The sequence below is a fragment of the Heterocephalus glaber genome, unplaced genomic scaffold (genome assembly GCF_053883595.1).
Source record: "Heterocephalus glaber isolate CG9 unplaced genomic scaffold, H.glaber_assembly_v1.0 deba00001594, whole genome shotgun sequence".
Lineage (NCBI taxonomy): Eukaryota > Metazoa > Chordata > Mammalia > Rodentia > Bathyergidae > Heterocephalus > Heterocephalus glaber.
Genome location: NW_028258369.1, coordinates 15960898 through 15983332, shown reverse-complemented (window position 1 = coordinate 15983332; position 22435 = coordinate 15960898). Strand labels below are relative to the sequence as shown.

The 22435-nt window shown below is 37.2% G+C and overlaps 1 protein-coding gene across 4 annotated transcripts in view; it reads left to right on the top strand.

The window, feature by feature from the left end:
• The window catches only part of Glra2 (glycine receptor alpha 2), a 192090-nt gene that overhangs the window by 10456 nt on the left and 159199 nt on the right, over positions 1–22435 (top strand). The gene's annotated exons all lie outside the window — the stretch shown is intronic.

The following is a 22435-nucleotide window of genomic DNA, read 5'->3' as shown; positions in this document are numbered from 1 at the left end:
TTCTGGGCTCTTCTTTCACTTAACTCCTATGAGACTGTCCTGACAGTGGCAGGTAGCACTTGTTCATGGATTTTTCTCCTAAGAGGGCTACTCTGAACACTTGGGACTGATTACAGATACTTTCAGCCTTTTGAAAGCCACTAAAGGAAGGATATGAACAAAAGGTGTAGGTCTCTAAGTGGTATTCTGAAGTGTGCAGAACATTTAAGAGCAAAGTCCCTGGTGACTTTCTTGGAGTCTAGTCTGGCTAGCCCATCAAGACAGTCATGAGGCAGAAACACGAAGGAAGATGGACCCTCTCCGAGTCATGCCCTGGGTTGTGTACTGACCATTCAATAATGAACACAAGTGCACTAATGATGGTTCTGTTTTATGAACACACCCATTCCAAAAGGGCAAAGTAAACCTTGGAATGAGTACAAATATGAAAAGTCCATAGGTGATATTTATGTACGTAATTAGACACATGCTGTTTTTTAATTCTTCTTTTTTTTCTGATGGGAGTGGGACATGTTTTCTTGAGGGGAAAAGGGCCACATTTAGCTACACATTTTCAAAGCAATAGAATAAATTTATGGCAAGCAACATATATATGGGTGCAAAAATGCCATAAAAAGATTTTACATCTTTATAGTTGAGTCTAAACACACAGTTCATTTGTTCTAGATGAACAGGTAAAGAAAATGTGGCATTTATATACAGTGAATTACTACTCTGCCATAAAGAAGGATAAACTTGAGTCACTTGTAGGAAAATGGATGCACCTTGAGACCACAATGCTAAGTGAAATGAATCAGACACACAAGCTTAAATATAGCATAGTTTCCTTAATATGAGAAACCTAAATTATAAGTAAAGAGCAGAGTAAAAGATAAATAATAGGGAAAAAAGAGACAGATCTTTTGCAAAAGGAAGGGGACCAAGAGAAGAGGAGAGGGAAAGACAAGAAAATGAAAAAAAGGAATTCAGATGCAGTATGTATGCGTACCACCTCCCACAAGGAATGTAATAATTATGTACTGTTAACACACCAATAAAAATAAAATTAAAAAAATAAAAATAATGAGTTCACTTGTTCATTCCTTTAATAAATAGTGGGTAGTTACTTTGTGCCGGGACCTTGTTAGGTGCTGAGTGTACAGTGCTAGAGGTAGAAGCTTTTAAATGTCAGTTTTCTCTACAATCTCAGTTCAATAAAGACTGGAATATAATTTGTAAATTGAACGCTATGTCATCCAGGATCTTCTTAGGAGTGAGATAGCACACTCTAAGTGGGTGTGAGAGCTTTTAGGAAACCCAATTACAAAAGGAAAAATCTAGTATTCTGGGACTATCAACAGTAGATTGAAGAAGCAAGGAAGGGAGTAGTTACTAGAACCTACTGAAGACAGCTATAGAGAAGCCACCAAGTGGTAACTGGGGCTCGGGGTGATTAATCTGTGCTGTCTTGGCAGGGAGAAAGCTAGAGAATAAATGTCCTGGCCTCTCTCTCCTCTTGCCTTTCATCTCCTGTGGGAGGCTGTCACTGGCCAAATCCACCTAGTAGCCAGAGGCCAAGAGAACTCATTAATGCAAACACTGATGGTCAACTTCCTAAGATACAAAGACAAGACAAGACAAGACAAGACAAGACAAGGGGGTGTCCCCAGCAGTAGGAGAGTGGAAGAAAAACAGTACAAATGTCAACTTGTGAGCAGTCACCCCTCAACCTTCAGGTGATCAAGTGAACATCTCCAAAACTGGTGACAAGTTTAGCAAGCCTTCTGTTATCAGCCTGGGAAAAGAAGGGATGTGAGAAAATGATATAATTTTGATACATTACCCCAACAGATAAATGCCACCAAAGCAGAGAAGAGATAAGAATATAATGTTACATTAATGTAATAGTTCTGTTTCCTAAACAGAAAACTGAAAGGAACAGCAATAACAAATCTGAGAGGGGGAGGAGAAAAGAGAGACAAGGAGGAAAGAGAGAGAGAAGGAGACAGAGAGGGAGAAAAGTAGGGGGAGGTGGGAGGTGGTGAGAAAGTGAGGGAGAGGTCTAACTTCTGGTTGAGCATATGAAATTAAGTTTCTTTTCAGTCTGATTTAGTATGTTTGCTAATATTGGTGTGGTTGTCCCCATAGTTACTCTCTCCAGATGCTCTATGCTGAGATGCATTGTGGGCGTAGATTTGACTTAAGCAATGGCAAGCCTCTCTAGGCTGGCATATCTGAGATAAATTCTTCTGTTCATGTTCTTTTGTTCTATATAGAGCTGGAAGCACTTTAGAAGAAAATGTTGTAGCCTGGCCATATGGCATATGCCTGTAGTCCCAACACTCTGGGAGGCTGGGGCAGGAGGATCCTAACTTTGAGCCCAGCATGGGCAACTTAGGGACTTACCAAGAACCTGTCTCAGAAAAAGGAGGATGGGGTGGGGTTGTACCTCAGTGCAAAAGCCCTGGACTCAATCTTCAGTACTGAAAAATGATAGATAGATAGATAGATAATACAAAGAAAGAAAGAGAGAAAGAGAGAAAGAGAGAAAGAAAGAAAGAAAGAAAGAAGGAAAGAAAGAAATTGGGTGAAGGGTTAAAAGACGATGAAGGATGACAACAGAGTAGTATGTATTTCCAGGAATTAGCCAATGATTGGAACAGTTGCTTTTTTCCCCCACTCGTTGGCTGGTTTGACTACGGTACCTGAATTACAGAGACTTATTGTGGCAATTTTACTACTTTAGAAAAACCTCAGAACTTTACCACACAATTTTTCTTTCATTTTAAACACCCAAGTGTACACAGAAGATAATATAATCCATCTTCCTATGAATTGTTTACATTTAAATACTTTAAGGTATTGATTCCTAAGAACCACTTCATATCTAAAAAAGCAGTCAAGATTTCTTTTTATCAGGCTCTTAGAAAAGCATTTTTTGCCTCCCCCTCCCCAAATGTATTCAGAAAATTAGATAGCTGTTTACTTAGCCTGGAAACTTAAAGTCTCTGAAAAGTAAGAAATGCATACATTTGCCAAACCACACTGTAACAACTCAAGTTAGATAATGTGGATTCAGTATAATATGGATTCCTTGTATTATAATGTTTCCTTTGAATTGATTTTACTGTAAGATCTGTATATGGACTATACCAAATCAAAGGATTTAAAATTCAATATGAAAACAATTTAGAGACCAATCAGATGTATATCTCAAGCCATGTTTTTCAGAAGTGCTTCAGAGTCACCTGAGGGTCTTGTTTATACCACAAAGAAATGATACATGTTTGAGGAGAGATACACCGACCTTGATTTTAGCATTGCACAATGGATCCATGTATTGTTTTTTTTGTGTGTGTGTGGTTGTTTTGTTTTGTTCTTGTGCAGTACCAGGGATTGAACCCAGAGCCTCTGCACTGAGCTATAACCCCAGGACTCTTTATATTTCATTTTGAGGCAGAGTCTCACTAAGTCTCTGAATTGCCCAGACTGGACTCAGTCCTGCAATCCTCCAGCTTCAGCCTCCCAGAGTTGGGATTACAGGTGTGCACCACTATATCTAGTCATATCCATGTATTAAAACATTACATGGCACCTCATAAATATGTACAATTTTGTGTATTAATTGAAAAAAAATTAAAAACATTTTTATTTTTCTTATTTATTTATTTATTTATTTAGGTACTGGGGATCAGCTTAGGACCTTGAGCTTGCCAGGCAGATGGCAGAACCACTGAGCTAAATCCCCGGCCCTTAAAAACATTTTAAAAAGCACATCCTGAGCTCCACACTTCTCCAGCTCTACCTCTGCAGATTCTCTAGATAGAAGGATCTTAGAATGTTCATTTAAACAATTACTGTTGCAGTTTAAGAAGTACAGGGATAGAATGAAAAACTTTTGCTCCTGTATCTGAAGGATGACATCTTCTCTATAGCATTTTCCCAAGATACTGTGTGCGCATGTTGCTTTATCAAGAAAAGGGTGTGAAGCCCGCAAGAGAAAAAAAATCTAAATTGAGACTCATAAGGCCTGATTTTAATGCCAGTTTTAACAGCTGTGACATGGAACATGCCACCTAACCTCTCTGGGATTTACTCTTGTCATCTCTAAAATAAAAGACTTGGAGCAAAATGTCTTGTTCATTCCCTTCCAAATTTGATAGCCCCTGGTCCTGATCTTCTAAATTAAATCTTTGGGTAGGTTCTTTTATAAATTATTCATTCACCCATAGAAAAGCTTGGATGTATCCAATCTTCCTAGAGAATCAATTTCTACTCCAAGAAAGTATTAATTTTGTCCAGAACATTGTTCAATTGTCAATATCTTACTTTCAAGTTCTAATACCGCCAATATTGTCTCCAAGAAGATCTTGGAAACTTATGAGAGGGTAATTGAAAAAAGCCACTTACAAGTTTTTGCCTTCCTTTAGTTTAGAGGTAACAAATTCATATGCAATGGCTGCTTCTGGAAAAGTAGCTGTCACATATTTCAGATGGGCATTTGGCCAAAGATGCATCTCAAAACACTAGTCCTATGAAATTTTCTCTGATATGTTTTGAAATGTAAAATAAGTATGAGAAATTCTGTAAAACATGCTGGGAGAAAGACCCAATACTTATTACCAAAACAAAAAGATTTGAGAAAATCTTCAGTAAAAATAGATACACTAATAAATAAATATTTTAAAAAATTTTGCATAATAGTTTTTCCCACACTCATTTGATCATAGATTCTTTATGAGGAATAACATGTGGATGTGCTAGTGTATTTTGAAAAATTGGGAAAAAGTAGTCTTCATAAAATCCAGATATCTAAAAAAGTCATAAAAATAAATGATATGAGAAATCTAAATATACACTAAATATGATGATCCACTGGAAAGATAATATTCATAAGAGAGTAAGACATTTCTTGCATTTAATAAAGGCTTTCATTTTAATACATGGTGAACATTAGCATTCTGATGTCATAAGAAAGTTACTTTAGGAGTTAGAGTATTGTATTATTGACAACTATTTATCTCTTGCTTCATTTACATGAATAAATAAACAGTGACATTTTGGAAAAACAAACATTGAAAAGAAAAGATCTTAGTCAATACATAGAATATTTTGATCTAATAATCACCTTCTGTTTTAATCTTATGACTTGTGAAAGCCGAGTGACAAATACACACTTAAACAAGTGACTTCTAACCTTGAGCTAGACATTTCTTTAGCAGAATTTGGGAAAGTTTCATACCAATATAAAGAATTTCTTTTCAGATTGCCATTTTCTTTTTAAAGCAGCTTTCAAAAGTGGATAATTCTTGTAGTCATGAAGTTTCTACAACTGAGAATTTTTCCCCATAACTTCTTTAAAATTAAAAATTTTAAAATTTGAATCTAAAACATTTCACTTAAAATTAAATGTGTGCAACATTTATCTTAACTCATGTATATTGAATATTAGCTTTTTAATTTACTAATATTAAAATATACACCACGTTCGTCTGCTTTAAAATGATCAAGTTTCATATATTTAGATATATACATTTCCAAAAATACTATTGAAAATTGTTGTTTTCAGTGGATATGGATGCAGAAGGAGAAATGTCTTTGAAATGTCACTAAATGTCTAAGGAAAAAGGATGACATATATACATATATATGTGTCATCTTTAAATATAATATATATTAAGAATACATACTTTGAAATATAATGTATAGTTTCATTTTTAAATTTTTATTAGTCCATGTTTGCAGTATATGATAATTACATTCACTGTAGGGAATTGTTACATGGACATAGCACATCTTAATACTTTTTCCAATCCTTTCCCTCCCCTTTCTTATCCCTCCCTCCATCTCTCAGTCCCCTTTCCTTTTGCAAAAGATCAATGTCCTGTTTCCTATTATCTACCTTACTAGTCCCTTTCTAAACCTTTTTCTGAAAGTGTTTGTCAAGTTAGCAAGCACGATTTTTTTTTTCTTACTATTTCACTCCAGAGCCCTAGAAATGTAAAAAGAACAAAGTGTGGGATGGGGAAATAGAAAAGCTACCTTAGTTTTAAGCAATGGATCCTGATTCATATCATTTATTTCTTTTTTAAAAATCATTTTTATTACTATATATTTGTAGTACATTATAGTTACATTCCTTGTGTGGATTTGGTATATATCCACAGCACATCTTGTAATAACACATTTTTATTCCCTTTTTAAACCCCTTTAGCTTCTCTCCATCCGCCCCCTCGATCTCTTGACTCCCTTCCCCTTTGAGAAAGATCTATCTCCCTACATCCTATTATCTACCTTTTATTTTGCTCTTCATTTATGCTTTGGGAAACATATAAGAAAAAACATGTGACCTTTAAGCTTGTGGGTCTGATTTATTTGACTTAACTTTATGGTTTCGAGGTGCATCCATTTTCCTAAAAATGACTCAAGTTTATCTCCATTGTGTGTAAATACCACATTTTCTTTGCCCATTGATCTGTTGATGAACATATAGGCTGCTTTCAAGATTTAGCTACTATAAATTATGTTATAGGATGGGTGTGCATGTATCACTATAATATGATGTCTTTAACTCTTTCAGAAAGACACCTAGAAGAGGAACAGGTGAAATATCTAGTTTCAGTTTTGGGAGTAATCTCTATATGATTTCCATAGTGGTTGTACTAATTTACATTCCCACCAACAATGTACAAGGGATTCTTTGTCTCCACAGCCTTGCCAGTGTTAGTTATTACTTGATTTCTTGATGATGGCCATTCTTTCTGGGGTAAGATGGAATCTCAGTATTGTTTTAATTTGAATTTCTCTAATCACCAGCAATGTTGAGAATTTCATCATGTATTTTATTGGCCATTTATACTTCTTCTATGAAATGTCTATTCATTTTACTTGCTTGTTTTTTTCCTAGATCTTTTATTTTGGTGGGCAGTCTAACTTTTTTGTTTTTAATATATTCTGCGTATTAGTCTATTGTCTGAGGAATAGTTGGCAAATTTTTTCCCATTCTGTAGGTTGCCTCATCTCTCTGTTGGCTGCTTCTTTTGCTCTGTAGAAGCTTTTTAATTTGATATAATACCATTGGCTGATTCTCCATACTATTTCCTGTGCAAATGGGGTTCTATTCAGAAAGTCCTTGCCTATGCCTATGACTACAAGAGTTTCACCTATTTTGTCTTCTAGCAGGTTCAGTGTTTCTGTTTTAACATTTAGTTCTTTGATCTATTTTGATTTTATTTTAGTACATGGTGAGAGATATGAATCTAGATTCAGTCTTCTGTATGTATATAGCTAGTTTTGCCAACACCACTTATTAAAGAGGCTATCTTTTCTTGTGTATGTTTTTGGTTCCTTTTTCAAAGATCAAATAGTTAAATGTGCATGGGGTATTTCTGCAATGTCTATTCTGTTCCATTGATTCTTATGTCTGTTTTTGTGCCATTACTATACTGTTTTTATCAGAGTAACTTTGTAATATAACCTCAAGTCCAGGACTGTGATGCTTCCTGCTTTGTTCTTTTTACCCAGGATTGCTTTTGTTATTCTTGGTCTCTTCTGGTTCCATATGAATTTTAGGATTGTTTTCTCCAGTTCCATGAAGAATGTTATTGGAATTTTGATTGGGATTGCATTAAATCTGTATATCAATTTGTGAATTATGGTATTCTGATTGTATTGGTTCTGCTTATCCAGGAACAGGGGATATCTTCCAGTTTTCTGGCATTGCCTTACTGTCTTCACTTTTTGGACAAAATCCCAACATCCACAATTTAAGGAAGGAGAGGTTTATTTTGGTTCACAGTTTGTAGATGTTTCAGACCATCATCTGCTGGCTCAAGGCAGGACAACATGGCAGGAGGGCATTGCAGAGGAGAAACTGCTCATGGCCTGGCTGGCAGGAAGTAGAGAGCAATCAAGGACTGGGCAAAAAAGATACATTTTTCCAGGTCATGCCTCCCAGTGACCCACCTCCTTTAACCAAGCTTCAGCTCCCAACATCACATTTACATATAAATTCAGCAATGCACTAATTCACTGAGTATCACACCACCATAATCCAATCATCTCCCAAAACTCCACTTATGAAATCATGAGGCTTTGGGAAAACATCTAGATATAAATCATGAAAGATAAATTCTTCAGTTTCATTTTTCAGAGTACTGCAGTTTTCATTATAGAGGTATTTCACTTCCTTAGTTAAGGTAATTCCTAAGTATTTAATTTTTCTTGGTGCTATTTTGAATGTTTTTTAACTAATTTCTTTCTCAGTGGTCTATTAGTGTACAGGAACACTACTGATTTTTGTGTTTATTTTATATCCTGCTACATTACTGAATTTGGCTATTAATTCTAAGAGTTTTGGGTGGGATTTCTGGGTCTTCTAAGTAGAGAATCGTGATATCTGCAAATAATAATAATTTGACTTGTTCATTTCCTGTACATAGCCCTTCTATTTCTTTTTCTTGCCTAATTGTTCTTTCTAATGCTTCAAGTAGTAATTGAGCAGGAATGGTGATAGTGGACATCCTTGTCCCGTTCCTGATTTGAGAGAGAAAGTTTTCAGTTTTTCCACATTTAATATGATGTTGATAGTAGGTTTGTCATAAATGGCTTTTATAAGATCCTTCTCTACCTATTTCTTCATTGTTCTATCATGAAAGGATGTTGAATTATATCAAAGGCTTTTACTGCAGCTATTGAGATAATCATAATTTTTGTCCTTGGCTCTGTTTATCTGATGCATTACATTTATTGCTTTGTGCATGTTGAACCATCCTTGAATCCCTGGGATGACACCTACTCTGTCATGATGTACAATCTCTTTGATGATTTATTGCATTCTCTTTCCCAGTATCTTGTTGAAGATTTTTGCATCTACATTCTTTAAAGATATTGGTTTGTAGTTCTCTTTTTTGGTTTCATCCTTGTCTGGGTTTGGAATCAGGTTTGGTAGCTTCCAGAAATGATTTTGAGAGTCTTCCTTCCCCTTCAATTTCTTTAAAAAGCTTGAGGAATATTGATGTTAGAACTTCCTTGAAGTTTCTGTAGAACTCAGCAGTCAACTCACCTGAACCTGAGCTTTTCTTGGTAGATTTTTAAATTACTGCTTCAATTTAATTGCCTTTGGTTTATTTAGGGTTTTTAAATCTTCTTGGTTCAGTTTTGGTAATTCATATGTGTCAAGGAATCTATTCATTTCTTTTCAATTCTCCAATTTATTGGTGCACAGGTTTATGAAGTAGTTCCTAATAATCTTTCTGTCTTCAGCCACAACCTTTGTGATTTCATCATTTTCATTTATAATTTCATTGATTTGGGTCTTTTCTCTCCTTTTTTTGAGGAGATTGGCTAAGGGTTTGCCAATTTTGTTTATTCTTTTGAAGAATTAATTCTTTAATTTATTAATTTTTTGGTCTAAATTTCATGACTTCTGCCCTGATATTTATAATTTTTTCCTTGTACTAGCTTTGGGTTTGGATTATTCTTGGTTTTTATTTGGACTCTCTGTTTTTGTGATGTGGGCATTCAAAGATATAAACTTCCCTCTTAAGACTGCTTGCACTGTGTCCTATAAGTTCTGGTATGGTTTACTGCCATTAACTTTTAGTTCTAGAAACTGTCTTATTTCTTCCATGATTTCTTCTGTAACCCATTGTTTATTTAAGAGCATTGTTTAGTTTCCATGGATTCGCTTAGTTTTTGTGTTTTCTTTGGTCACTGATTTCTAATTTCATTATAGTATGATCTTTTACTATGCGTGGTATAATTTCAATTATTTTGCATTTACTTAAGCTTGCTTTATTGACTAGTATGTGGCCTATTTTGGAGAAAGTTCCATATACTGCTGAAAAGAATATGCATTCTGTTGTTGGGTGAAACATTCTGTAAATATCAATTAAGTATATTTGTTTGAAGGTTTTGTTTAATTGTGATTTTCTTTCTTGATTTTTTTGTCTAATTGATCTGTCTATGTGATAATGGGTTATTGAGTTTCCCTACTATAATTCTATTTGTGATTATCTGGTCTTTTATGTCCAATAGTACTTGTTTTATAAAGTTGGGTGTGCCATTGTTTGGTGCATAAATGTTATGGATTTTTCCCTTAACTATTATGTAGTGACCTTGTTTGCCTCTTCTGATCAGTTTTAGCTTAGCATCTACTTTGTCTGAATATAGTATAGTTACACCTGTTTTTTTTCAGGTTTCCACAGCATGGAATATTACTTTCCATCCTTTGATATTTTTAGTCCATAGATTTTTTTAGTTAAGTGTGTTTCTTATATACAGTATATCATTGGGTTTTGTTTCTTTATCCATTCTCCCACTCTGTGTCTTTTGATTGGGGAATTGAGACCATTTACACTGAATTATTACTGATAGGTACTGACTTATTCATGTCATTCCCTTATTTTCCTATTGCTTTCCCTTCTACCTAACTGTTCACCCTACTCAGTTCATTCATTCTATTAGACCTTTTGTCATTGTTATCTTCATTGTCTCTTTCTAGGGTATCTTGGAGAAGTTTTTGCAGTGCTCCTTTGATGGTCATGAATTTTTTAAAGGTGTTCTTTATCATGAAAATATCTTACTTCTCCATCAATTTTGAAAGATAGTTTTACAGGACATATCAGCCTAGGTTGGAAAATGTTTTCTTTTAGGGCGTGAAACACCTCACAGCTCTCTTGGCCTTTACAGTTTGGAAGTCTGCTGTAGTTCTAACAGATTTTACTTTAAAGTGATTCATTGCTTTTCTCTAACTGCTTTTAAGATTCTGTTCTTGTGTTGTTAGGTTTCTGGGGTTTTTCTTCTTTTTTTTTTTTTTGGTTAATACTAGGGTTTTGACTATGATGTGTTGTGGCAAAATTCTTTTCTGATTGTGGCTATTTGGGATTCTATATGCATCACTTTTCTGTATGTCAAATTATTTTGCATATTTGGAAAGTTTTTAATTATTATTTCAGTGAGCAGTTTTTTTTCACACCAATTGTGCTATGTTCTAATTTTTCACTAATTCCAATTAATCTCAGATTAATCTTGTTTGTGGTGTCTAGGGACTGTTGGATCTATTTTTCATGTTCTCTTGTTGTTTTGTTGTTTTTAAGGTATCTCATTAATTGGGCACCAACAACAGTCCTGTCTTCTAGTTCTGACACTGTGTCTCACATTGGTCAGTTCTGCTGCCCATATTTTCCATAGAAGTTTTAATCCCCCGAATTTCTCTTTGGAGAATTTTAAAGACTCTAATTCTTTTCTATGCTACTCCTTTATGTTTTACATAACTTTTTTTTAGCTCTGCTAGCTTTTTATTAATGTCTTCTGTAGGCTCAATGATTGTTTTATTTGGCCCAAAATCTTATTACCTCTGTCTTCTGTGAGCTTGTCAAATGCTTTATTGATCTGTTTTGTCATCTCTCCTGATATAATTTCCAATAATTTGTCTATGTGGCTTTTGGTTTCCTCCTCATGAATCAGCTTTGGGGGAGTTAGAAGTTTTTGGAGGCATTTTATTGGCTTGTCTTTTCATTTCTATTTTTGTTTCTTTGAGTGTGTGTGTGTGTGTGCATGTGTTTGTGTACTGAGGCTTGCAGGTTGATTGTATTGGAAATCTTTGTTTCTAGTATAGAGACCTCCTTGGTTAATGTCTACATTTTAGTGGTGTCTACCACTTGGTCATGTCTACCTATTGGCCTTTCCTTGATCTTAGGATCCAACCATCTCAGTTTACCTAAAATGAGAGGTTGCAATGCATTTAGGATAGTACATAGTTTTCCAGAAATGGGCCACAGTATTGTTCATGAGTCCAAGGCAATCCAGATAGTGGAATCCTAAGAAAACTAATTAATAGCACCTGCTATGTCACCTTGGCTATAGTAGTAAAATCAGCATCAATAATAGTGTAAAATACAAACTTAATATCGACAAACCCTAAGGACCAATATAGTACCATCTTTAACCATAGAAGAGAGCTATAATTATAGCATGAACACTAAGACTAACCAAATTTAGACCTACTATAGACCTACAGTAAATATCTACTAAATGGAAAAACTTTACCTATATGAACCATAGAATAGATTCAATAGCAATAGCATAAAGTTAACTAGTTATCTAGAGATTCATAAAGCTTAGAGGTTAAACTAGTAAAGATAGAGGGGATGGGGAACTGGAGAATAAAAAAGCAAGATTTGAAAAATTAATCAATGAGATATGAAAAGGAGGAGAAAGTGAGATGGGGGTTCTATTGGGGAGTAAACAAAATTAATACTGATAGAGAACAGTTGCAAAACAAGAAACGGTTTGCAAATAAGAAAAAGAAGAAAACTTATAAATGAAGGTAAAAAACAGGGAAAAAAGGTAAAAAGGAAGAGGAAAGAAGCTGAAAGAGAAAAAGAGAAAAGGAGAAAAAAGAACCTAAGAGATGAAAATCGGGGGAAACCCAAACCACCACAAAACCTGGTGAAAGACAGACAAAAATAATACAAAGTAGAAAAATCAAAAAGTGCTTGAGTCAATGAAGAAATTCCTGTTATTAAATGAGCTGTTTCTTTCAAAGACCTGCTGTCTTGGGATCCAGCCAGTCGTGATTTTTGCGACTAGCTTTAGGCCTTGTGGGTTTTTGATACTCCCTCTATGCAGGTGAGGCCCCTCTGTCTGTTCCCCCCAGAATGTGGTTTTTATCCAAGTCAAAGAATATCTTGCTAGTAGATGAGGAATGTGATCAGCCCTCTGATATCTGTCAGATGTAGGCTGCCAGACAGGGGTGTGAGTCCACAGTTGTAGTGTCTGGTTGCTCCCTTCTCTCCTCAGGTATTGTCTTCGCCCAGGATCAGATCACTTGGCTAACTCTCACCTCTATTGCCCCACGTTTTGTGGAAGTAAAATGTACAGCCAGCTTGGAGTTGATGGGCAATCGTTTCCTTGCATCAGGGGCAATGTGTGGGCCTGCTTGCTCCTTGTTGGGGGGCACCGCTCAGCTCATCCTGTCTGGGTCTGCTTGCTTATGTAGGGGAGAAGTCTGGCTCATCCGGTCCACATCATTTATTTCACACAGTAGATGAAGATACATTGGTGAAGCCTTTATTTATTTGTATTATCTTGGTGCCTGACTTGGATTCCTTGCTAAGATTTGTTTCGAATATCACAGCTGCTTCGGCATTTTCTTGGGGCAGCTTTAGAGTATTTGGAGACAGAGATGTGGTTTGCTGAATGCTTAGATATGTATGTTATAGAAAATGCAGAAAATGATAATATTTTCTCCAGAATTCTGAGAATTCCTTTCCAAATGAAGTATATACTGTCTTTCCAAAATGTGTTGGAAAAGTGGTAATAGTTGCACGCTGCCTCTTGCTGACGTGTCTGGTGGTGAAGTTTCCCTGAAGGGATTTGAAGAGACAAGAGAGGAGGCTGTGGGCATCGTCTTCCTCAGGGAGTCACTGGTGAAGCAGGTGAAGGAGAGAGAAGAGCTGAGTAAGGTTGGCAGCTCAGACAATCTGAGCCTGGGAGAGCCAGATGTGGACACAGGCCCCTGGCACTGCTAAGCAATGCAAAGTGTTGCCACATCCAGAGAAAGTACCAGCAGCTGATGGACAGTATGGAGCAGAATTGCAATGACATTGTGAGCATGGCCAGCACTCAGTGTCCCAGGCCTTGGAGAAGGCTGGCGTGCTGTTGAACTGCATGATCTACCTGTGCGAGGCTTGCTCAATGAGCAGTTCTTCATGCTGGCCTTCGACCTGGGCCAGGAGAAAGCCAAGCAATTAAATTCTGATTATATCAGGCAGCATTCTATGACTTTCTGTTCATGTGCATGGGCCTGCATTGTATGAAAGAGCAGCAGGAAGAGTCGAGCAACTGTGACAATAGCATTGTGCTGTCCTTCTGGGAGACCATACACAGAGAGACAACATTGTGGGTTTCACAGAGAGACACTCCATTTCATTTTTGATTCCTTCAAATCAGGGCCTTCTGCACAGAAGGCATGAGTTTGACACTGGGGGCAAATATTCCAAAGCCCATTAAATAAAAATTTCTTCAGCAATACAATATATTTACCTTAAGGAGAAACATCTCTCCTGGCTAATTTTATTTAAGAGTTACCAATACATATTTAATCTTTATGGAGTTCACTGGAAATGGATCTATATATTGAAGCTTCAATATTTGAATTATTCCTTCATTGTGGGGCCTCTTCAATCCCCCACGGATTCAAAGAATATAATAAGTATATGAGAAGTTGGAGCCATGTGCTAATAATATATGCCATAAGAAACAGTGCATACATAAAGTCTCAAATGAGCAGGTACCTTGGTGCCCAATTTTTCATATAAGTGCCAGAATAAATTATCCGCTTCAGCAATGAAATAAAGAACTTAAGGTTATTAACTAAAAGAGTCAATCAGTGATATCATGCAATATGCCATATAAATTTCAGAATAGCACCTTTGAAAAGTTATTGACTTCTGCCAGATGATGTGGCAGGTGCAAAGACGGCAAAGAAACTCTAAAGGAAAGCTAAGATCAGAAATAAACTCCTATACTTTTTTTAGAAAATCCATAGTGCAGCTGCTCTCAGATGGCTGATTGACTATATCTTTATCGGAATGCACAGAAAAAGCAGGCAGAGCTGTCACCCGAGGGAATGCAGTGCTTAAAATCCTTGTATTCATGTTCTAGGCCTCTCATGGCTCTCAAAACTCTTCTGGGATTTCTCATAACTTTTGGATAAAGTCCATATGTTTGCACATGGTTTAAAAGGGGTTTTTATGGTAAGGTTCTTGTCTATACCTGTCTGAGGTTGGGTTTTCAAGAAGCAGATGCTGTGTGCAAATTCTCTTTCAAGGATAAGCAACAAAGAAAACCATATAAGAGTGAAGAAATCAGACAAGGAAGAGAGAAGGCCAAGCAGGTGTGTAATCACAGACAAGTCCAACAGAGTATGGGTTCTGCAGGATCCCCTAGGGGAAGTCGAGTGTAAGATACACCCTGCAATTGCCCTGATTGGAAACAAAAGTTGGAGTTTCCTGTTCCTCTTTCTATTAGTTATTGGTTACGGACTGCCTTCAATGTGTGTGCAGATAGGTGCAGTTGTATCTCAGAAACACTTCTGTCTCTTCTCATGTGACCAAGTGAGCTTTGGTGGTCGCAGACAGTCCTTTGTGAAACCCCACAAGTACTGGCTACTGGAAGCCAAAGAATACTGAGGTGAAAGGAGAAAAAATGGTTAACAGGATGCAGGGAACCTGGATGGAGCATAGGAATTCTCCATTTCAAAATATTTATTCCATATCTCCAGTCATCTCCTTATACTCTGTGTTCCAGGCTCAATGCCTGTTTCATCTTTCTCAAACCTTTTGCTTGTGGTGCTTTGCACTTCCATTTCTCCACACTGTGCCTGCTTTTCCACCAGCCTACTCTCTACTCATCCTTCAGACCTCAGCTTTCATATAATTTTTTCTAGAAAGGTGCATCATTTCCTACATGCTCAGTTTTGAGTCTATCTTTGGGTTTCCCTGTCTCTTTCAGTCTTATGCCAATTCAAGGAGACTAAGATTGGGTTTATCTTGTTACCTATGGTACCTGCAACATCTGAAAGTAGATAGATAGCCAATAAACATTTATCAAATAAATAAAATATCAATCTTTAATCTCAGAATCAGTACTAATATAAACTCAGATATGAGAAATTGAACTAAAATATTAAGTTATTATTCACCAATATTTGTGATTCATTTGAAATGCATGAAGACTTTTCCTATGCATTATCTCATTTGGCTCCTTACTGCATTTCCTTGAATAGAAAAAAATTGTAGTTTTGTTTACTGCTCTTGTTACTTAGGAGAAAGGAAAAGTTATTTTGCTGCCAAACACGACTTAGACAAACAATACTTTCCCTTTCCAGATACATACAGCCTAGGATGGTGAGGAATGTACATCATTAAAGAATGATGACAGTGATACTTATTCTCAATCTGTAATACTTTATTGAATGTATTTTTAACACAGCCATTCAACTTTCTGCCACAGGCTGAATCTAACTTATCTTTGAAGCCCAAGTTTTTATGTACTTCCTGTTTATATAGGAAATTAATGCTTATGTTGAGTGGATTCATTCACATATAGACATACATCAAGCATTTATTATGCATATAGGCACAGTGTTAGGTACAAAGAAGAAGATGAGTAAAAGGAAAATTGTCAACTTTCCAGCATCTTAATCTGGAACTTTACTATCCTACTGTGTTCTATTCTATCACTATTTCAGGGCTAGCATCCCATTTATAAAAAGCTTTATTTTTCATGCCCAACACTAGAAAAAGGATGGATGGTGGCATTTAACCTTCCCAAAATGAACTCACTGGCCTGAGGCAACTCTCCTACTCAGTGTCTGCAGTGTTTAGGAGATAAAACTAAAGGCACCCAATAATACTAACTGGATATTGGATATACCTGAATTGCCAGGAAGTTCTGACTACATAGGTAATAACAAGCTCATTTTATTGTTATAGCCCTTATACTGCCTTCCAATCAGTGAGTGTGTGGTTTAGTCTGCTCTGAAATTCTCCATTAGCGTTTTCTTTCAACTTTATAAAAAATTAAAAGTAGCTTTCAAGGTGCAGGACTCTCCCAGATAAGTCAATGAACCCAAAATCTTTAAAGATGAGCTGAAGGCCCAACTACAGCACCCACCAACAGTGGTAATCTTTGTCTCTTTCCAAAGAGCACTTGAAACATGACAGCTGAACCCACAGAGGAGAAAAAGAAGAAACTCTAAAATCCATAAAAGAGGTAGTACAGTGGACCCTCAAGTTACGACCGGGCTGACATAGGAACAACTTGGGTTAATTAGGTTAAAGGAAGACACATCCGCCTCTTGTTATCTATAGCGTGTACCCAGGTAAACATCCAGATCTCAGCTACACTGGCCTACAACCTACTTGAGTTACAACCATCCCTCTGGAACTCACTTGTAAGTCAAGGACCCATTGTATTTGAATTGGACCTTGACAGAAAGTAGGTGTTTTATGAGTGCAAAAGGGAATTTCAGGTAGGGAACTCTCTGTGTCTGAAAAGAACAAGTCTAGTTTAAGGGATAACCAAGGGTGAGTTTATTTACAAGAAGAAAGGAGGAAGTCAAAAAATAAATTAGAGAGTAAAGTTAGTGTCAGAGTGTGAGGGAGATTATGAAGGAATAGATCTAACAATAGGTAACAGGGAAGTAAACAAGGTTTGTAAGGAAAAAAGGAGCATGACGAGATGCGTTTTGTCAGAGATAATTCAATATGCCTTTCTAAGGATCCACTGGATCCTTAACAGGGTGCCCTGATAATCACCTATGAGTGAGGTGATAAAAGTTTGGGTTTGGCCAGTGGCAATGGAGTTAGAAAGTAGGGTTCAGTTTCAAACATAATTTTAATACAAAATTGCATCAGACAAAATATGAAGGGTACTGTAGAAAGAGTGAAGTTTGACTCAAGGACCCCATGTGAGCAGTTTCACAGACTGTGACTTAGTTTACTAGAGATGTAAGAGGAAGATGATGCTGGAGGAGGAAAACAGTGCGTTCAGCTTCGCACATGTTACATTTGAGGTGACTACCACACATTCAGATAAGGATGTCTAATTTACAGTTGAAAATGTTAGTCTCAAGCCAAGAAGACATATTGGGGCTCGAAATGTAGGAATGGGAGTCACCTGAAAATTATAGTATTAACTAAGATCATTAAGCAAGAATGTGTACCATGAATAGAGAAGAGGAATAAGGATAAGATTTCCATGAACATAAAACATTAAAGAAGTAGGCAGGTGTGAGACTCAAAAAGGAATACAGAGGAATGCTCGAAAATTTGGAGGAAAACCAGAGAAAGACACAGCCACTGGTGTTAAGAGAAGAGTTTTGAGGATGAGGACATCAACCCTGCCGTGGACAGCAGGAATGCTGAGTGGAAAGCTCCAAGGGAAAAGGCCCTTTGACTTGCCCAGTGAGACATTTTTCACATCCACAGGAGCAATTTCTCTAGAATAGTGAGACAAAAGCCCAGATTGAGCTAGTTGTAGAATAAATGAGATTTGAGAACTTGAGGGAAAATGTGTAGACTCTTATTTGATAAATGCCAAGGAGAAAGAGAAAGATTGGCTATTAAAGAGTTTAAGTGAAATGGAGGCATTACATATTTTTTTAAATTAAGACAAGAAGAGGGTGTTTGTAGAACAAAGGGAAAAGAGATTGAAAGTACAGTACAAAACAGAACAGGTGATAGAGCATGGATCTCAAAGGGACAGGAAGAATCAATCTCATATTATAGATGGAGAGATTATCCTTGAGCTGGAGAGAAATATCATTTCTCTACTGTGATAAGTTTGTAAGTGGAGGGGAAGACAAGCAGTGTTGAGTTCACATCCAACCGTCTTACTTTCTTGGGGAAGTAGTGCTGTGTTATCTGCCACAGAGGGGCCACTTCTTCCGTCATATTCTGATCCTGGGTGCAGTCACTACGAAGCTAACAGGCTCCTTAACCTTTTGACACTTGTCCTGTCTGTGCCATCAGGACACACCACCAAGACTTTCCTAAAGTATTCAAAATGTTGAATACATCATATGGACAGAGATTTATCAAAACTACTTCTCAGTTGGCTTGAATAGGAAAATATTTTGCATATTTTGTGTTTTAAACATACCCAGAAGATCAATACAAAAGGTATCATGCACAATTCTTAGACAAAAGATGAAGGGAGATAAAGAGACTTGGTGTCTAGGCTGTGCCTTCTTAGCCCTTTATTCCTCTCTGTGCCCATCTAGCCATCATTTTCATTGTAGGGCCCCAGAAATAGTTACTAATAACAATGTTAGTTAATATTAATTGAGTTCTTACTAATTGTGAAGCATTCTTCTAAGAACTTGGCATATTGACTCATTTAATCCTCCTAATAACCTTATGGAAAAGTGCATGTATATTGTAATTATCTTTATTTTACAGATAGGAAAATATAAAAGGAGTTTATGTTTGCCAATTTGCTCATAATCATACAACTGGTAAAGATGCAGAGCTGGCTTTTGAATCCAGTCAGTCTCCCTTATTACCATTAGTGGTATAATAAAGGCCCTAAATGACTTGTGTGGTAAAATATATACCAAGCTCGTAAGTTAGGCATGTATCCATTTCTCAGTTACACAGCCATTCTAGAAGTCTGTGATCCTGGAGGCCTGTATGGGTCTTGGAGTATTTGTTCCTGAGGGTCTGTTTATTATTCAACATTACACTCCCAATTTGAGCACATTTTTAATCCTTTATAAATATTGGATGAATAGTTAAACGAGCAAGCAAAGCTGATTTCTCTCCAATCACCCAACAGCTTTCTGCTTGAGATGTATTGAAATGAACTGGTACATTAGGAGTGGGGTGGTGGTGGCAGGGGACAGTTTGTGGCTGAGGAAAGGAGATGGGCCACAGAGACTGCTGCCTTCATGGGTTGCACATTCTGCACTTTTGTCTCTATCTACTGACATTTTTTAGTCATTTTTCTATCTCAATGCAGTATAAATTTGTAAGTATTTAAACATATCCTAGGAAAATGCTGACTCTAATATACCAAAAGCATGCCCTTTCCAGCTGGCATTTTATCTACTCCTTTAGTATACTTCCTGGCATAATTTACTGTCTTGGCCCTGGGGATGTTTTTATTTAACAGTCTCAATCATTTGGATGTAGTGAGAGAAAACTCTAAATCTGAAGCCTGAGGTCTACATTTTATTCCCTTTATTACCCTCCAACACATATAAAGAGCCTAAACTTGCTCAGAGAACAAGGAAGAGAAGGCTCCCAGGTCTGCTTGCTGGGGTAGCATTCTTTCAGAACTAAGAAGACTGTTGTCTGAAATAATTGAGTTTCTCCTTAAGCAGAGGAAGGACTTGCTGCCTGTGTACACAGTCAAAATGATCTTTGTAGCAAGGTACAAACTGTTCACAAGATATTTGGGAAAGACACTATGATGCACCTAACTTAGAGGGACTTTGAGAAGTTCTAGAAGCAGTGACAGACATCTGTTGTCCTCTAGCAGTGTATCAGCTTCCTGAGCAAATAACAGTCATTAAAACAATCTGAGCAATACAAGCTCTTATGAATACAATCATGCAGCTATATATGGAATTATGCCATAGAGACTAAAAGTTCAGAGTAAAAGGATTTGATAATGGCTGAAGAATAAGAGAGAGGGGAAAATGAGAGGATATGGAGTATGAGTGGGTTTGCAAAGGCAATGTGTGCTTCATAATGTGACAGGCAACAAGTGTGATACATCCGTGCTCTCATTAGTTCCCCACAAAATCAACTCCCATTTTCCAGATCTAAAAACTAAGATTCTCAATTGTTGTGGCTGGCACAGGTGTGAGAGGCAGAGCAGGTGGTCAAATCCAGGCAGTGTGGCACTGGAGCTCCCTTACTTAACCACTGTACTGTTCTTTATGGTGGCCTGAGCAAGCTACCAGTGTCTGAGCTTGCAAATGCACAGCACATAAGACTAGAAGTGAATGTTTGAAGAGGTATCCCTCAGCCCAGCTAACCTCCAGAGAGAAGATGCTCTTAAGCAGATTGCCTTTTGACTTGGCAGACTTTCTACCTGCATTGCTTGAGGGTTTGGGAATTAGGCTATTTCTCATCAAAGGACTTTTATTTCTACAATGCCACTCTGCTGTGTCTTGCAGAACATACAGAATTTTAGCCTTTTTAATGTCTAAAAAAAATCCAGCTTCTAGTGGGAAGAATCATGGATATAGAATGCATTCTATTTCTTTGGCAGATCACCCAGACTTTCATGTTTTCAAATTATCACCCTTTTAAGGGCAGAGGAGACACTGCTGCTTATCATCATGGGCTCAGAGGAAGTGATGGTATCTAGCTGGAGAAGGACTTCCTCTACTTCACTTGTGACCTCAACTATAGTGAATGAGAGGAGGTTATGTGACTTCTTCATTCTTGGAGGGACAGGTCTATCAGCTCAGAGCCAAAGATCTCCTCACACTAGGCGGAGATAGAAATAAATGAGCAAGACGCAGACACGGGGCATTTTCTACATCACTTTAAAAATCTCTAACAGTTGGATGTGGAGGTATACACCTGTAATCCCTGCATCTGAGAGTCTAAGACATAAGCATCACTATGAGTTCCAGGCCAGCCTGGGCTACAAAGTGACTTCAAGTCCAGCCTGAACCACATCACAAGACCTTGTCTTGAAAAAGAAAAAAAAAACCTCTAACAATTCAAAATTGAGGTGTCTTCAAATTTAATGGAGGATATGCAATAAAGAACAATAATGTAGGTTCAGTCTTCAATTGCTGATTACATTTTGGCTAGTGATACATACTCAGTATAAAGCAAAATCATGTCTTCCCCCTCGACATATGAAAAGATATATTAACCCTGCATCTTAGTCACTTTCTCATCACCGAGATACAACACCTGGCACCCACAATTTAAAAAAGGAGAGGTTTATTTTGGATCATAGTTGTGGTCCCTGATTGGCTGGCTCCAAGACAAAAAAGGCATGGTAGAAGGGCCTGGGTGGAGGAAAGCTGTTCAGATCATGGGAGCCAGGAAGCAGAGAGAGAAGGGAGCAGTCAGGTAGGGAGATACACCCTTCAAGGTCATCCCTCAATGGCCCACCTCTAACCAGGCTCCATCTCCCCAGCTGAACTTATTAGTGGAAGAATCCACTTATGAGTGTAGTATCCCCATGATCTAATCACCTTCCAAAAGCCATGCCTCTGAGTGCATGAGAGTTTTGGGGGTCATTTTTTATCTAAACCCTAACACTGTCTGCAGTGAATTTCTCCTGTCCTTTCCCTTCCACCTGCACAATTCAATGCTTCCTCTTACATGTTCCCTTAAAATTTTATTGTTATTATCATATCCCACTGCAGTCTCATCACAGATTGTGTTTACTGAATGCAGGGATGAAGTATACTTTTGTATTTCTGAGATCTTATAAGGCACCAGTATCAGCATTTCACACATATTCCCAATTCCATACTAGATTATTACAAAATCTGACTTCCAAATGGCAGCAACTGCTTTTCTTTGCTTGAGGGTTTTCTTTGGCCCAAGCTATTTTTCCCATCCTCGTGGCAGATCACAAGTTAAGAAGAGTTCAAAAAATAAATAAATAAATAAAAATAAAATTGGGCCGGGGATTTAGCTCAGTGTTTCCGGCGCCTGCCTTGCAAGTGCAAGGTCCTGAGTTCGATCCCCGGTACCAAAAAAATAAATAAATAAACAAGTTAAGAAGAGTTAATTACTCCTGAGAGTACTTTCACCTAATGATTAATAGGAATTGATGTAAACTACCAAAGCTCCTCCTCTTGGGCAGAAGAGTTCAGGTGTGTGCCTATAGCACCTTCCATAATTGTTAAGTGATAAAGCTTCATTTATCAGCAGAGGATAATAAACTTATTAAATACACCTTCTGC